The following is an 18,221-nucleotide window of genomic DNA, read 5'->3' as shown; positions in this document are numbered from 1 at the left end:
CTGTTTGTTTTAGCATGCACTTGAGCTTGCCTGGATAACTTTTTCAGTTCCAAAAACTGATGACTTGATGACATTGTCTATTCATAATTTTGCTTATTTGAATCCTAACAAAGATATAGTTCCGAACCGTCAATATTTCAATTTAATTTTATGTCACAGTGTCCTAAATTTCAAACATAGTTTATTTCTAGGTTCAGGTTAGATATTGAACCCCAGATTTCCATTGTGGATTTTAGACCACTGCATAAACATTGACAGCTGACAGAACATCAAGTTTACCTCCGACTAAAACCACAGCTGGCCGGTCGGTCTCATCAAAGTAGTGTCCCTGAATAGTGAGTAAAGTGCCGCCCAACATGCTGCCCTCAGAAGGAGAAACTCCTGTCACCTCTAAAAGAGAGACACATAAATCAGGCAAAAATCTTGAGAAAATAAAATTTTCCACAAAATTACATTTTCTATTCATTTAAATAGATGTTGTTCCACACCGGCGTATGTCTGGAACATGGCAAGCTTGTTTAAGGCTGAGACTCTCAAAACCCCAAGGTCTGGCAGACTCCTAAAGAAAATGTGTTTTGTCAAGACTTTTACCATCATTGATGAGATGAAAACCTGACTGTAAATTTAGTCTAAAGTATCAAACTTCTCTGACCTCCCATATTCACCATCCAGAATGTAACTGAGGTTGTGATGACCTGATGACATGGATAACAACAGATTATTCAACAAAAATGTAAATTACTTTATACTAAATATTTTAATTGAATAATGAAAATCTCTCACCAACATAAGTTCCTGTCATTTTGCAACTCATGTATCCCCATTGACTGTTCACTAATTTCAGGCCGTACCTGGAAATAAAAGGCAAATTATTCAATTTACAGTAAATGTTAGCATTGTCATTGCTACATTTACATTTGCTTACATTTCATCTGAATTAGGTTTCAGCAGTTCACAAGGCATGCCGCTCATGTATGCCCTGAGAATACAAATCAAAAAAGAGGAATCAGACCTACGTATTATTACAAAGATCACTCACAACATTTAATTTAATATCATTAGTTAAATTCATTTATTTTTATTTATTGTGGATAAAACCTTTACAGACCTCACAAATCGACGACCATTGGAACTTCTGTCGACATTGCTTCCATACACATCAGTAAAAATACTTCCTCTCATTGTAACCACAGTCCCTATACATTGATAATATAAGAAAGTTATTTTTATCATTTCACTTTAAACTATATAGGATAAATAATGGATGATAAAGTTATAGCTAAAACAAACTATCTTAAATAAGAATCTTACCTGGAAGACCTGACAGTGGGCTAATACTCTCTATGGTCGGTGTATAGTACATTCTAGTCTGAAAAAGCACAGCATTTGTATGTTGAAATGTTTTAGTAGTATTTTGGATCGTAAACATTTTACTGAAGTCTTTCTCATTTACCTGGAACCTGCAGTTGTTGTACCACCCCCACCACCAGTATCCATTACACACTTGACTTGCAGGAATAGGCACCCCATCCACACTGACATGTATGCTATAGTCACCTTCTGGCAGAGGTCTGAATAAGACAATTCATTGACTTGTTTGAGAAACATAATGACAATACACAGTTGAGCTTTTTCATAGACTTCAAATGTCTCATTTATGCATTTAGCATTTCTAATTAATGCAAAGTTCTAATTAATAAAAAATAAGATATAAAAAGAAGAAAAACCTGAAATTTGGGATACATTGCTAACTGTATACTGAACTTCGTAGTGTGACTCCGGAATCAAGGTACTGCACCGAATAGTGTACTGTTTTGTCTACATATATTTACTATAAAGTGAAAACAAACATATTTTGAATTGAGTAATTTCTTGCCTTGTATAACACGTGATCTGTTTGGAGTGACAGGAGACTGTTTCGACATCGCAGGGAATAGATCTTGTCTGAGAGACCAGTGTCACACTGTTGCCAATGTTTGGTTCATTAGCATTTAAGCTGAGCTGACTGGCAAAACCTGAGGAAAAATGAACCAAAGCAACAGGACGGCCTATTAAAGAGAGTCTCATAAAGGACACCTCTTTTTTCTACTACCACTATTTACAACTAAATCAACATATTCCAAATGCATTTTAAAAATGTTTGATCCAAAAATGACTTTCGTTGACAAAATATTAACTGTTCATTTAAATTTTAGCAAATTGTTCTTTAATACCTTCACCCTCTATTGTCAGTCTCGTTCCTCCATTGACGCTGCCAACATAGGGGTTTATCCTGTGTATCAACTGCGCACCTGAATGAAAGGTGATTTAAATCTGTCTCATTTGTAGAATTAAAACAATATGCTCTAGTGCAAGCAGACATCAATCAGATGATAGTTTGGATTACAGTCATTTGACATTACACTCAATAAATGTCCTAAAATGGTTAATAATCAGTTTAAAAATAGATCCATATTAACAATTGCCGAAACAAAAACATGTTTCTGAGCGCAACAGCAGAAGGGGAAGTGTCAGTGTCATAGTGTCTGTTCAGAGCTGCCAAACCAGCCAGTCACAAGCGTTTTTAACTTGATTATTCTCCTGTTGATCAAACATATGGAAATAATCATATGAACAAATGCAGAAGAAGAAAAAGCTTGTCTTTCTTCTGGGCGAAAGCAGAAGGGTATCTTACTCGTCACAGTCGGGTCTTATGTTTGCAAATGAGAGTAAAATAATCTCTTTGGAATGCCAAAGTTTTCTGAGTTGGCAAAATATTCTTTGGGGAATGCAAAAGTTTTCAAATATTTTCGCTGCCTTTCATATTTTCATTTTCATATTTTGCACCACAACTCAAAATATGCACTCATACATAAAATACATATTTTACACTCAGTATTATGTTTTAGACAGTTTAATCAATGAAAATAATTACATAGCAGTAGTCATTGAATTAATATATTTACAAAAATACAATTATTTACTATTATTTAAGACTGCATATGCGTATAGGAAATGTGGTTTCCCCCTTTTATAGAACTATTCTATTTGAATGAAATATTTGACATATTTGACATAATTATTGTCCGTTTTAGTTTTATTATAGGCTAGATTCGGTAATGCATTCATCAAGGGCAACTTCAATTTATAAATACTGTAGGCTATGTTAAATTTCATTTGGCGGAATATAAAACAACATGTGTTATCATAGTGCACTTGAGTATGCATTATTTTTCAGATAAAACTGTCTTTTTAAATATCATCTTATGAAATTTGGACATAACAAATTACTTAAGGTTTTTAATAGTCTAGTTTTAATGAAAAACAAGGGGACCCCCAAGTTCATTATTTTATGCCTTTTGCGAGGCACCTTCATGCTTATGGTATATCTGTGACCTCCCAAGCCGAACACTGAAGCTTTCAGATGCTCAGAATGAGATCTTGTATGAACGGCTAGTAAGTTTGAGCCGATAAGAATAAAGTAAAATACAGAGAGCGCTTACCTGCGGAGCTCCACAGCAACATACAAACAGCAGCAAGCGTCACATGGAACTGCTGGCACACATGCCCCATCTTTTCTGATAGTCTCAGGTGCACCTCAAATACCACCTGCAGTTATCACTTCTACACCAAGATACCTGTGTTCAAAATATTTTTTATGTGCCAGTTTAGAAAATACAGTAGGCTATTTGTGGTATTTAGATTAACTAATAACTGCTCAGAATATAGCCTGATGTAGCCTACATATTCATTAATATAAGAGATTAGATGTAGCCTTTTACAAATGCAAATCAAAGAGCTATAAGAAATGAATTGCAGTTCTTCAAAGTTTCCATTTATCATCATTGAGATCCACATACCTGTTAAGCTCTCTCAGTAAACTCTCTACAATACAATACACTAACAATCCTAACAGGTCTCCTTCTTATATAGTACCTGCCCTCAGGTTGGAAGCAGGACCAGTTTTTCTTTCTTTTTTAATCCGTGTGCCAATCATTGTTGTCAATCTACACACATATACAGAATCTTACCAGTTTCCACAAAGACAAATCATTCTAGTGTCCTTCATGCAGTTATTGATCTTGAAAAAAACATGTTGATGTCTCCTAATTTATTCAGTAATATTAAGTTATATTCCGTCTTATTTATATGATACTACATATAGAAATTTCACAAATGTTTAGACAACATGTTTAAGACTACACGTAAAACATTGCGTCTCAGTCAGCTCTTAATATTATATTCATAATCATCCATGGTCATTACATAACAGTGGTCTTAAACCTGCAAGCCAAAGAAAGAAAATATACCACAAAATAAACCCGTTCAGTGTGATACAAGAACATCCTTTTCACTTCGTTCTGAACACAATATTTGGATCTATTCTGCAATTACAACCTGCTGATTGTTTGTTTACGTAAAACCTACATACAGTTCCCTGCAAAAGTTATTTCATTATGTTGAAGATTAGTGGACAGGCTGTCGATTCATTAAATAACAAAAGCACTTTATTCAGTATAGTGAACCTCTCCTCCATTGACATTCATTATAACACAATGGCTTTTCTCTTTCCATTTTAGCTATGATGAGTTGCATTGATACCTTTTATCTCAGAAACATATGCTGCCTTAAAAAAATCAACGATGGGTGTCGTTGTTACCGACAGAGTTAAATGGAATTCATGACATAGCTAAAATGCTTTTGGGTAACACACCCTATAGATAGATTTTTGTAAGGCAGATAGATGAATCCTTCCCTGGAGCAGTTGTGGGCTAATGTTTAGAGAGTCAGACTTGTGACCAGACGGTTGCCGGTTCGATTTTCAGGGCCGGCAGGTAACGACTGAGGTGCCCTTGAGCTTGCTGTGCGTGTGTTTACTACTCTCTGGATGGGTTAAATGCAGAGGTCATATTTCGGGTATGGGTCACCATATCTGACTTAAAGGTTACTTTCACTTTCACTTTTCACTGCTTGTGATTTACCACAACCCTGTGCATGTCCAAAGCAGGCATATGTGTGTGTTAGAGAACATTGTGCTTAATGCCTATTTCGTCTTCAAAGCAAAATTAAAGATCATTAACTGACAAAGTTTAAATCCTGTCTGGTGAGTGACTTCTGAAAGTGTTTGTATAGGCGGTAGCAGTCTTATGTGGATGTTTGTTAGATCAGTGAAACCACTGTTTTTGGATCAATGTGAATGTGAATTGAATGTTACCGTTTGTTGCATCAGTTAGACTTGAAAAAGCCTGTCTGCATTTTTTCTGGAGCTGCCTCAGAAGTCACACTGCCTGATAGAACAGTGAGGAAAAAGATATGGGGGCTGTTTTAAAGCCTCGATATATCATACTTAATTACAGAGGCAACAAGAGGCAAAATAAAATGTCATAACTTTCTTTATAAGGTAACACAGGTTAATGACAATGAATGTATGTATTATTTATGTGTTTGTTACTTTTTGTGTCGATGCCAATAAAAAATTTGATCTGAATCACAGGCCGAACTGGGCCAGAAAAAAATGTAACACTAGATTATGAGCAAATCACCTGTTTTATACAGAAACCAGATTTGGACCACACATTATAAACATTTCAATGAATAAAGGTACATGACCGTTGTTAGCTTAGTTGCAAAATATCTTCATTTGTGTTCAGCGCAACAAAGACATGTATACAGGTTTGTAACAACTGGAGAGTGAGCAAATGGTGACAATATTTTTGACGGAACTATTCCTTTAAGGATTATACTTTGAAATATGCATGTTTGTAATATCATTTTTTGAATGACCTTTTCCTGACTTCATTGAGAATCGGACTTCACTGCCCTCTTGTGGCGGTCCATTATAACAACGCCTGACAGAGTTCAGCTGTTAATCTTCACAGCAGTGATGTATATGTAAAATTGAAAAAAATATATAAAAAAATGCGGAATTATTATCAGGAATAACAAACAGCACATGTATGCTAGAAATTTTATTTGGAATATTAGAAAGCATGTACATACGTAGTGAAATGTATATTTTCACTTTTCATGTTAGAATATAGCCTTACAGTTGAAATTGGTTAGAACAGAAGTAAAATATATTTGAGGGATTATCAATATTGTGTTCATTGTAAACATAATTTTGATAATATTGTAAATAATTCAGCACTTGTTTAAATGTTGAAGAATTATCACAAACTCTCTAAAAAGAGAAATCACAAAATAATGTTTTTATTACATATTGCAAAAATATCATTATCATGAACTGTGTAGTGAAAATCTTTAGTTACAAGTGATTATGCAGTGCACATGATTAAAAGAAAACAGCAAGAAATCCATACTGTTTTCATTTTGGGAATTAACCGAGAAAGCACATTGTATTTTCTACATTGGTTTGAGTTGTTCCTAAGTTTTTCTGAAAAGGAGGAGAAGACCAGTTAACAGTATGAGCAGACACACAGATGGTGAAAAGATAGATGAACTGGAGCCAGATAGAGTAACTGGACGTTTCGCGGGAGTTGTAACTGGACGTTTTGTGGAAATCACAGTTGCATGTCCTGTATGTTCTGGAGTCTTTGATGTAGAAGATGAAACCGCTCTGACTGTAAAGGATCTAGACTGCGTATTCCATGTATTCAGAGTAAATACTAATGTCATGTTCCGACCTGTAGAAAAGATAGAGAGAGAAAAATATGTGATGGTTACACAGAACACAAAATGAACACAAATGCATGCAAGAATTGGCTTTAGTGAGTAAAGTTATTGGATGGTGAATTTTTTAAGGATCAGTTACATATTTGATAATTTATTATTCAAATATTGGAAATGTAGGTGGTGTGTGATTTCCCTAAACGCCTTTTATGTCTTTTAACCAGTTTGTAAAATTGAGATGACTCACCGCTGGTTATGATGGCGAGGTCGGTGTAATTTGCCCAGCAGCTACTGAACAGGATGGTGGTGTTTCCAGAAAGTCCCTGTACTAGATTCCCATTCGCATCTTTGAGCACAGCTGAGATTGTTAGACTCGTCACACCCACAGACACACAGGTACCCTAAAAATACACAAACACACAGCGATCATTTTCATTAATAAAAACAAGAGGTAGTATCCAAAAATCTACTTCACATTTGTTTGAAAACCTCTGCAGAATCTATCGTCCTAGTTCATGTGCCTGTACAATAGCTCTGTCAAAAATGCTTTACAAAATGATCCAGAGGAATGAATTTCATTGGCATAAGTCCTGTTTCACCTCTGAATCCACAGCCTTGATGCTGGGCTGCACGCTGAGGGGTCCAGGATACAACGCAGCCACCGGCTGATCCACAATTACCAGAGAAGACACCGTACTGACCGACTCCATCTGCTGGTCTGACCTGCTGGTCACCTCCCGAGTGGCCACCTGAGAAACGGTTACAAGTCAAATAACTAAAATACATGCACAACTTAAACTTGACACTTTAAGATGTGAAATTCAGCTTCAGTGAGAATGTAATCAATGAGCTGACTAAATTCATACTTGACTCCAGGATGGGTCACTGGAAGAGGGCGGAGGAGGGATCATCTCCAGTGACGACACATTGAAGCCGATGGACTGACTCAGATTCCCTGAGATGGCGGCGCGTCCCAGTTCATCAGCAATGTTCTTCAGAGCCGAGAACTGCTGTTCTTCTTCTGCACACATTCAGAATAGAATCATCCATTCATCATTCATTTCAAGCAGTGTAAAATGTTCGTACAGTTCAATTAACATTTACTGTTTGTCCCTACCAGCGGTACTGTTGGTGCTGGATGTCTGGGCAGGTGGCTGGCTGATCTCAACCTCGACCGTCAGTCCAGTTGAGCGCTGTCTTCGTGCCCCGGTGCCTGCACGGATGATCTTGGTGATTCGAATCATGTTCTGTGGTACTTTGAGGAATGCAGCCAGATTTCTGATCAGATTAGCTCCGATGAACTCTGCTTCAGTCATGGCCGGGAGGTTAAAGGCCACAACAAGAAGCGGCGAGGTGCGGATCTGGAGCGCCTCTGAGCCACGAAGAAGTATGTACAACATTTTGTAGTCTGGATCAAAGAAGTTTGAGCCGTGATCAGAGTTAAAACTTGGAAGATATTGACCTAAAGAGAACAGAGAGGAATCAAAAATAATTACAATAAGAAACTGAAGGGGAAGCTGTATTATTCAACATGACTCTACTGTACTCTACCTGGATATGTGGGCTCAAGTGCTGTGTATTCAGTATTGCCTGCATTCCACTGAGCGTTAGTTGGAGCAACAAAATTGTTGTTTACATAGACGTCTAACCGCTGAGAGCTTGAGTAAAATACACCAGCCCTAACAGCCTGTAGAGAAAAGAAGTTTAGTGTTGAGTGAGATGGTCCTGGATAATGCTAAAATATTATAAACAAATATATATGGAAAATGAATGTATGGTTGGCTACAAAGATTTCTGTACTGTCTTATGTATCAGACTAACCTCTGTTGGTTTAGCGTTGAGCATCATAAGTCTCATCTTCTGTGGTGTTGTGCTGGTGAAAAAGATGTCAAAGGATTTATTGGTGGCCACAATGGCATGAAAGAGAGAGACTCTTCTCCTACAGGTGTAGCCTGTGCACCAGCTGTGGTCTTGTGGACCTGTAATAAAAACGTCCACAGTAACTTTAAAATGAAAAATTTTTATATTACCCATGACAGCTTATCAGCTTCTATGAAACCCTAGAGTAGATCATTTATTTGACTGTGTCTTGAAATATCATTTCATACCATTTAGCAGATCTACATATGTGTCCCCCAGGATGGCCACAGGTGAAAGACGTCTTGTCTCTGTATCTGAGTCTAGACTTTCAATGACCAGCATCTGATAATTCAGTCCAAAGCACTTGTAGCTCTGCCAGGTGCTCATGTAAGTACAAGAGTCTCTGATCACACCTTTACACATAAAGCATCATAATCGCATGTTAAGCGCAAGAGAGAAAAATATTACTGTAGCAATGAAAATGCCCATAACACCAAATCATGGTTATGATGAAAATTTAACACTTTCAGTTTCATAATATATTGATGTTGTTTGTGGAAAAAACAAGATTGCATGTACCTTTATTAGGAGCTATTTGATTGACAGGTATGCGGCTGCCGTTGAGAGCAGTGAGCATGACTTTAGGGATGCGGTAATCGCCCAGTCCATGTCGTGGATCCCCGTTCCACTCGTACTCTGAATAGGGCACCACTGCTCCCACTGCACCCAGAAAACTTCCATCCAGATCCTTCAACATGGTCTTCTTCTTAGCATCACAGTCCATGTCCACACAGTCTGATGGGTTCACTTTACTACAGTGTGAACAAATGTATCACTTTTACATCAGAATCTACTTGTTGCAGATATTTAGTGTCACAATTGCCCATCAACACTGTGTTAAGAAAAGGACAGAACAGTTTACCCCAGATCAGGGTTATGAATGAATGCGAGTGATTCTTCTGTGCTGTCTATCTTGGTGATCCTCTCAACACTGATTGGATGTTGTAGGTCCTCATTTCCTGGGTTGGTCATGAACATGTAGTTTCTTTCAGTGGAACACACATTCTTGAAGCCAACAAATGTTGTATCTGTGGATAGCAAGAGACAGAAAACTGTCAATTGTAGTGGATTGTAGGCAATGATGAATTCTTTTTTGTAAAGAATGTGTCACACCCGAGACTGTCAGTAAACCAGCTATGGCATTATAGCTCACGAGTCCGATGTGAGACATTTGTGGCGCTTGGTTGTGTTCAGATTCAAATGTTGGCCAGCAAATACCAGACCTGCCACCTGTTGCACACGGAACACACATCAATAAAAATAAACGCATGCATTAATAAAATGCATTTCATGAATTGACCTACATAACTGCATGGTAAATTCTACCATTATAACTGATCAAAACTACATTTTTCAAACTACTTAATTCTGGTGTTGACTAAAAACATTTTAATCCTGCATAAGGAAGAGAATGTAGGCCATAAAACAGTTCCTCTAATTTGAAAATATAGTACTGTTGCTTTCCTATTGCTCAACTGTTTTAACATGGTCCTAGTAATGAGAAGGTCCGACATTTGATTCCAATGAAACACTTCAACATGTTGAGCTTAAATGTTCTACAAGTTACTTTGGATCAACCAAATGCATACATATATATTTTGAATATTAAAATATCAAATTTGTTCCAAAAATTAGAACAATGATGTATTGTTTTTGCTGTTTCACTAGTGAACAGTACCTCTAGGGGGTCGTGGTGCTCTGTGGCTTGCACTGAGTGAAACATAGGTCTCAGTTGTTACCAGTGTGTCCAAACAGTTGAAATTGGGGCTACTGCCCACAATCAGAGACTCCTGAATAAAGTATAAAGGCCATTCAAGAGTTAAGTGTTGACTAAACAGTAATGTTTCTGAGTCCTGACTAGATTCATATCCAAAAAGATTTGAAAATTGTAGCGTATTTTAGTTTTAATTAACAAAGCATCTAAAAACTTTGACTGAACCAATCCACCCATCCTCACCTGTACATGGACGGTTTTGTCCTGATATTCATGACTGATGGAGGGAGGACTGTAAATAATAGGCATAATGCCCATTCCATTATCAACCAGGGTCACATTAGAAATTAACACATTCATAGAGACCTGGTGATCAAAAGGGGACAACATTTATGTTGAAAGAAAATACATAAAGCTCACACTGTACGCATTTGTATAATAAGCCATTCAACAACTATGAAACAACAACACTTTAACTTATCAGTTGATTGAATTTTAGGGTGTTAAAATAAGATGTTTATCATACTTGAATGTAAATGCCAAAATCAAAACTCTTCCAGACGGTGAAACCCTGGATTTGAGAGCAACCAGCAAGTCCGTCTTTATTCATGTAGACCCCATAGAGACCGCCATGTGCTTCATTCTCACTCCATTGTGTCACTGAACCTGATTCTTTTGACATTATTGAAATGTGGTGATCATTTATCGCACACGTATGTAAGTTTCATACTTAAAACTACTTAAACAACTAAGAACCTCTTCATCGTAGCACATTTATTCTATTTCAAATAATATACCAGTCTTATATACCTGGACAAGGTTCTCCATTTATTCTGAATCCCACTCGTTCATAACCAGCAACAATATTCCCTTGAAGAATCACTTTGGTTGCTTCATTAACCTGAAACATAAACAATAATTTCAAGTATGTAGTTAACTTCTGCATTTTGCAATTGACATTGCAGTGTATTTTTGGGGGGAGAGGAGGGAGTACCATTATTTCTCATTATACCATTAATTCAAGTTCATTTTATGATTTATATCGTGTGAATACCATAATACATGACAATGGTCATTTTTCAGTATGGAATAGAAGCGGGATATGTCTTTTAATTTTCACCTCAATGGCAGCATTCCATTCAGTGTTAAAAGTCTCCGCTGCACCATTGTAGGATCCTGGCCACAGTGTCAGAGTAACCAGATTTCTCCGAACAGCGCTGTTATCACCCCATATTCTTATTCCTTAAGAAGAAATTTCAAAAAAGAAAAGCAATAAATCACAACAGAATAATTTTGAAGAGAATACATTTGTTTGTTACTTAGATTGCCATTAAGTCGACACCTTCTCCAACAGTGTGATGGATCACATTGTCATCGATATTCAGTCCATCTGTTCCAAACACACCAATAGCAGGAGAAAAGCCATCATGGAAAGCACATCCCTTGATGTAAGACTCATCCACCACCTATAAAAAATAGTTGTAGCCATGGTTTCAGTGGCCTAAAGCAGTATATCACAGCAATGAATGTGTTGTGCAGAAAAGCACACGTTCATGAAGATTTTGTGTTATCTCACATTTCCCAGGTTCAAAAATGCTAGAGAGTAGCGCGGGTCTGACGGGTCGTTCCATCCCTCCTGTCCTGTGTGGTAGAACTCAACATTTCTGATCTGGGCTTTTCCTATAATGCAAACATCATGACAATGACACATAAGCTTTACACCTGTTCAGACTGTCAGCAACAAAGTAAGATGATTCCACTCATTTCAATGAAGAATTGCTCAACTTTATGCAAAGACTTTTCGCAAGCAACTGCCAATAGGAGGACAGCAGCGGAGCTCACGTCATCCATCTCTCATCAGTTACCGCAGGGTTTGTTTATAAATGTTACTTGAGCAACCAAAGGAACGCTTCCTAATTACTTCGTAGGAAGAGACTTAGTTGCACTGTACAATTAAAATGTTGTCACATCTTTGTAACAGAGTTATTTTAAACTAGTACTATATTTTTAAAGCAAATATTTCTTTTCTTCTTTGACTCATTGTTAGATGGTTAAAAAAAGCTTCTCATCTTTAGTGAGAATTTTGTACCTCTGTATGTTATTCCTCCCTCTGTGAAGGTTCCCACCAGTACTCTTGCTCCATAAGACTGTGTTTTCATTTCTGGATATTCCTGTCCAATGATCTTGATGTTCCTGCTCAGAAGACCCACATTTCCTGCAAGCTGATAGCTTCTAGAAGATTTTGGCACATTGTACCTTTGTCCTGTTTGACCACAACGACGATATATTTCCATTTACAATTTAAAATTCAAATTATATACTCAGATAAAAATGTAAGTTTCAGTCCTAAGCACTAACCAATGTGTGTGTATTTTACAGGCCGGTCCAGAATCAGTGTGTGACCATAATCCGAGACAGCAGTTATGGTGTGGATTTCTGTTTGCCATGGGTCATAACTAGTGGTGGACAGAAGAATCTTATCCCCAACCTGAAAGTGAAAGAGTCATTGACACAGTGTGTTAACTCTCTATGCTAAGAAAGAGAAAAACATCTTTGAATAAAAGCTAATGTGGAGAGCACGTTGATGTAATGTATAAGGTGGTATTCATTTAAATCCAACAGAGTTGACATGTTAAATCGACAGCCCTTGTCCATGAAGGCTCTCTTAAATTCTGTTTAGTCATGTTTAAAGAGCTTCATACCTTCCAGTCAACTGCTTCCTCAAGAAAGAGAGTGTTGTTTCCTGCTTGGACTGTTCTAGCCAGTTTAGTGTGATACACATTGTGTGGCATGCCATACAGATCAAGAGATCCAAACACACCTGAAAGTCAGCAATGCTTCTATAAACATCAACATTTATAAATTGGACGTGATTACAATTTCAAGAACTGTGATATCTTTATGGGGCTCTTACCCAGCACTTTAGACCCTTGATTTATTCTAGGCAACTCCCAATCCTGTGTGAGATAGTTTCCTCTCAGTATAATCTGTAGTTCACCTCTGAAGGGTTTATCAGACTGTCCAGCGATCAGATGTCCACCCTATTTAGAATTTCAATTAGTGCCTCGATTTATTTTCCAGTGAAACATATATTAAAACAAAATTGCCAAATAAGCAGCACAACATTGGACAAGGTATATCCAGTATGCAAAAAATTTGTTTGTGCAACTTACAGTATTTATTTACCACTTTTCTTCTGACCAAATGAAAACGTTGATGTTTTAAATTAAATCACAAAATCATAAAATTAACTGTTTACATGACATACACTAGACGATTGTTTATAACTTTCCAAATTAAATGTCGCCACATGAAAAGTATGCATTTGTGCAACTGTTGTACGGACAAGCTATACATGCTCCAGTACTCGCAGCACACAACAGACATTGTAGCTAGTCCTCTTTTGTTTAATTGCAGAAATTTCATAACCTCACAAATACAACACACAAAACAAATTGGAAACATCATAATTGACAGCTCAAATTATAAATCATTATTGTATGTTTACAAATGTGAATAAGGGTGAAGTAAGGCGACTGTTTCAAACACTGATTTATGTTAATAACTGAATTTGGTTCAGTTTTAAACAAAAGAGTTATGGATTGCAGCTTTAATGTTGTTAAAGGTAAAACACAAAAAAAATTCTGTCATCATTTACTCACCCTCAAGTTCTGTATAAATGTCTTTAATCTGATGAAAGATATTTGAAAGAATGCTTATTACCAAACAGTTCCTGGACCCCATTGACTACCATAGTAGGAAAATTTCATTATCATATTTTGTTGAACACACAGTTAGATATGTTGAAGAATGTAGGACATCAAATAGTTCTGGGGCACTCTTGACTACCATTGTAACTTTTCCTACGATGGTAGTCATTGTGGTCCAAGAACTGTTAGGTTACAAGAATTTGTCCAAATATCTTTCTATGTGTTCATCAGAACAAATACATTTATACAGTTTTGTAACAACTAGAGAGTGAGTAATTCATGACAGAATAAAAAAAATTCTATCCCTTTAATCCCCCATTTGTATGTTTTGGTAATCTAATTTGTCACTTTGAAAGATTTTCCATTTGAAATAACTGCTAGGACACATTAATATCTGGCTTCTTACCTTAATGGAGATGTACGTAACATTCAGAACAACGTTGTTAAATTGTGAACCACTGATACTGGAGGTGCCATTATTTGTGTCTGGAATCACCAGAACTCCAGATATTGTCAGCTTGTTCAGGGAAGGAATTACAACGTCTACAATCACACATGTCCCTTTAAAACAAAGTGAGAGACTTTCACTTTTGTGACCACTTTAATATTAACATGTGTTTAGCATTATAGTTTAAAATGAGCTCTTTAGGTTGTGCCATCAATTTGTAGGCCAATCTGGAAAGCTATTCACCATCATTTCTCTCAGAAATGTCCTTTTTACAGGTTTTTAATAAACACTGTGGTCATCGTTACTTATTCAATATAATAAATTCTGTCATAACTCATAATATAAATGTACATCCTTATGGTAGCTGTAGTGCTTATTTTTCAACTAGCATTTTTAGTAGGTCTATAAAGATCTATGACAGTCTTAACGCCATTCGAGTTGCTTACCTATTGGAATGACCACATCAGAGTCTGTTTTTGGTGCAGCAAAGTTGTTTTCGGGGCTTGACATCCAAAATAACGTATTTGACCAGAGAGTACATCCACTATATATTTAATAAAAAAATCTTAATATAGTAACAAATATTGTAATATTACATAAAAGGGGTTAACAAGTGGGCGTTGTTAACTTACTGGTCCATAGGTCCGGGGGTGGACAAAGTGGCTAAAGGGAATGATGGAAAAAGTATACCAGGTAGATCTGCTGTGACATTTAGACGAGGTGGAGGAGTTGGGCGGGATGGAGGCTGTGTTGGTTGGATACACTTTGGATAGTAACAGTGATGTGAGAAGAAGTGTATATTTCTGTCTATAAGAGGCCGGTCCACACTGTTTCTTCTTCTCCGGCTAGCAACATGGTCTCTTCCAGACACTTTGAAAAAAATACAACCAATATTTAAGTCACAGTTGGCCAGTATTGACATGGCATCTAAATTAATCATTTGTATCGGATTTCAACTGACTTGAGTTTAAAAAGAAAAGTAACATAAGCAAATTTTTGTATGAAGTGGTAAGTAGTATTACCCAGGTAGTAGACGTTGTTTGTAGACTGGTTGAAATACCAGTCCCCATTTACATTCACAGAAGGGTCCAGGGGCTTAGACGAACCGTTTCTGTAATCTATAATGTGGAACGCATCTGGTGCTTGAGTAAAGTTGTGATTCAGAATAATGTAATTCTCTGGCTGTCAGGGTGGAAAAGAGGTACAGAATTAGACATACAAAATGATACAACAGGTCTTTTATTTTGAATATTGTGTATCTGCTTTTGCCATTGTCCTGCTGGTTATTGTTCATGTCTATTTGCTGTTTTGAGTTTTGCCTTTGTGCTGTGTTTCATGCTTCTGGATAACCCTTTATGTATGGATTTACGTCTTTGGTTTATGTTTTGTGCAGTATGTAAAACACAGACTAATTTTAAAGTGTTGCTTTTTGGAACTTGACATGCATGGTCACAATGAAAAGCTGGTTAAAAGCTTAAATAATAGATTATTTAATACATTTTATATTCCAAAAAAACACCAGCATGTTATATGGTTTAAATATGAGAATCTAAATCATATTTTAAGTAGTGTGTCATGTGCACACTTCACCTTAAAGCCGTAGATTGTTCCGTAATATGACAGGCTGCTGATGTGAGAACTATGCTCAAACTCCCAGTTATATGTTTGGCCTGTAGGCACCAATGCCATCCAGCCATCTGTGTAGTTAAGCACACATGACCCTAAAGAGAGGTTCATACATGTATGATGAGAGACAAATCCACACACATCTTCTTATATCTCAGTCATCTTAAAAGTCAATTATTTCACCCTACCAAATGAATTTGTAAGAATCACATTGTTAGCCAAAAGCCAATATGATGAGGGATTGTAGAAAAACAAGCGATGGAAGTTGGTGGTGTTGTCACATACAGCTCCAGGGACTCCAACACTCCAATCTGCTACTTGAGAACAGTGACTTGGGTCGAGCAGGTTACTCATCGGCACAACCTTGGAGTTCAGGTTGCCTTTTTGGAAACAAATAGTGTTAAGCAGCGTTTACATTATGGTAATAACTATAACAATGACTAGATTAAGTCCACACCAGCGTATGATAATGTTAACATTATGTACATTTTCAGCTTGTGCACTGAAGTACAAATACAGTCAGTAAAATAAATGTAGATGACCTGCTGCTCTCTCTCTGAAGGTGCGTTCGTGTCCGAGATATAAAGCATATGACAGCTTGCTAAGACTTGTAATGTATAAGTGTGATATCAATAAGTTTTATATTCCGCTTCCTGACTGCTGCTGTCTTTAATTTTGACATAAAACACACGCAGGCAATATCCAAACAACTTTTAAAGGTCCACCAGAGACCGTTTGGCAGTCTGTTTTATCATTCTTCAGCTGAAAAATATGTAATTTTTCTTTTCGTTATAGTTGTGATGTGAATAGTCTACTTCTATTTCTATCTCTATTTATGTTAAATGTACTTTTTGTTAGTGTGACAAAATCTAATAAATCTCGAAATCAGTGCTTCCCAACCCTGTTTTTGGAGGAACACCAACTAGTACACGTTTTGGAGACCTTGATGATCAAACACATCTATTTCAACTCCTTGGCTCATTAGTACTAGTGTCCATACTAAAATAGGTTGTGGGATGAAGCGCACAACCAACTTGTGTAATGCTTTTCAGTCTAAAATAATGTCTAAACATTCTTTACCTGTCAGGGTTCCATCAGTATCTATGAGCGCCACCTCGTGCTCCGATCTGAATCTGGCTTTGTTGGGTGACTGATAGTATTGGATTCCACTGAATCTGGCGCTCCAGCCTCCACAGTGGTACGTGCAGGTTTCAGTCATTTCTGCCACCCCGACAGCTGCGCAAGTTGACTGGTTGAAGCCCATAAACTTGGTGTTGATGACACTGAGACCATCATCCAGGGGCAGAACAATACCGTGAGTGGTGCAGTAATCATTTCCAAGCTCAGACAGATGACCCACAATAGTGCTGTTTACCACAGCTGCACCTCCTTTCAGCTCCCATCTACTGTAATCGTCTCGAATGATCCTTTTGGACTCCACGCCTGCTTTCTCATTATTGACCATAAGGAACTCACTGAACTGCACAGCTTCAACATTCACCCACTCAGCTCCTTTCTCATTGTTCCAGGACGTCAGACGGCTGAAGACGGCTGGTGTCGAGGAGTTGCAGAAACCATGCTGCATTAGGAAATATTCTTGGAAGATCCACAAGCCAAACCATCCCTGAGAATGCACCGTATTGTTGAAGAACTGCCCAAGTGGCACTCTCTTCGGACAGATGGTATAATAAGATTGAATATCAGGATCATTCATGCGGTACCAGAATCCAAAGTGTGTCCCACCAGCTACAGCGTTGTGTCTAATGGTGTTGTTTGAGTTTGTTACCCAGTATGCAGCTGGAGACAAATCATCGTTTTGCAAACTTGTGCTCTGTCTCACAAATACTGCTAAGTTGTACTGCAAGATGTTTCCTGTCTCAATGCCGTCTTCAATAAAGAAGGCTCCACCCTTAATGTTGTAGATGACGTTGTGCTCCACCAGCAGGTTGTGAGTGTTGTGGATAGTAACAGCACGGTTGTACGATTGATGGATGGCACAACCACGCAAGTACGACTTGTACTGAACATCTCCCATTAGATGCCAGTAGATTGGGTGGCGTCCCAGACGGAACGCCTGTCCAGCATGAACAATCTAAAATAAGAAAGGAATAATCTTATGATTGCAATATCATTTTAAACACATTTTTGTGCTTGAATATCTTAAAGGGTCTAAAGGGGATTTTGAAACTTTAGT

General features: G+C 37.4%; 2 pseudogenes; both read right to left on the bottom strand.

The window, feature by feature from the left end:
• The window catches only part of LOC130415707 (fibrocystin-L-like), a 44,283-nt pseudogene extending 40,422 nt beyond the window's left edge, over positions 1-3,861 (bottom strand).
• Positions 3,862-6,057: 2,196 nt separating this feature from the next.
• LOC130416058 (fibrocystin-L-like) overlaps positions 6,058-18,221 on the bottom strand; it is a 42,354-nt pseudogene continuing 30,190 nt past the window's right edge.

Source organism: Triplophysa dalaica, chromosome 25, assembly GCF_015846415.1.
Source record: "Triplophysa dalaica isolate WHDGS20190420 chromosome 25, ASM1584641v1, whole genome shotgun sequence".
In the NCBI taxonomy this organism is placed as follows: domain Eukaryota; kingdom Metazoa; phylum Chordata; class Actinopteri; order Cypriniformes; family Nemacheilidae; genus Triplophysa; species Triplophysa dalaica.
The sequence above is the reverse complement of the archived record's forward strand: the minus strand, read 5'-3'. Positions and strand labels throughout refer to the sequence as shown.